This window comes from Rhinopithecus bieti, unplaced genomic scaffold, assembly GCF_001698545.2.
Source record: "Rhinopithecus bieti isolate Rb0 unplaced genomic scaffold, ASM169854v2 scaffold_7985, whole genome shotgun sequence".
NCBI classification, from domain to species: domain Eukaryota; kingdom Metazoa; phylum Chordata; class Mammalia; order Primates; family Cercopithecidae; genus Rhinopithecus; species Rhinopithecus bieti.
Window position 1 is genome coordinate 1,918,012 of NW_016805762.1, and position 656 is coordinate 1,918,667.

Genomic DNA, 656 nt, shown 5'->3' on the forward strand with positions numbered 1-656 from the left:
TTATCTGTTTCTGCCAACAAAAAGATAAGGTGAAGTTAAAAGGAGGGTATATATATAATGTGAATTTCCTGTGCAAAATGTGTTAAAGAGTTGTCTGATTAATGGCTTCATAAGGGAATTGCTTTGAGACTAGGCCTATTGATCTAGAATAAGTAGTCAATGTGTAGTCAGTTCCCTAGGGAATAGACATTGAAAAGGTTTGTGGTTTTGTATTCTATAAATAAAGCAACCTATTAATTGAATTCCCTTCAGTGAATTCTTCACTCAGGTGATTCTGGAGAGGGCGGGGGAGAGACGCGGCCGCAGCCCAGGCCCCCGGAGCGCCACGGAACCGAACGGTGGTGGCGGAGGGCGCGCTCCTCAGCCCGCTCTCTGCCCGTCGGGACCTTCCTGGTCGCCCCTGCGGCGGCGGCTCGGGGTGTCAGGCGGGCGCGGGGCTCGCCCAGCATGGTCCGGGGAGAGGCCGGGCTGGGCAGGGGCACCGCCCCGCCTCGGGAGAGGCGGGCCGGGCGGGGCTGGGAGTATTTGAGGCTCGGAGCCACCGCCCTGCCGGCGCCCGTACCTCCTCGCTAGCAGCCGTCCGGAGCCAGCCAACCAGCGGTGAGCGGCGCGGGGTGCTGGGGACGCGGCTCCGGCCGGGCAGGGGTGAGGCGCCC

At 59.9% G+C, this 656-nt stretch overlaps 1 protein-coding gene across 1 annotated transcript in view; it reads left to right on the forward strand.

Moving 5' to 3' along the window:
• Positions 1–381: 381 nt before the first annotated feature.
• Positions 382–656, forward strand: part of LOC108530666 (uncharacterized) — a 17,598-nt gene continuing 17,323 nt past the window's right edge. The window contains exon 1 of the mRNA XM_017873675.1: positions 382–600. The gene's annotated coding sequence lies outside the window, so the exon portion shown is untranslated. The remainder of the gene's footprint in view (positions 601–656) is intronic.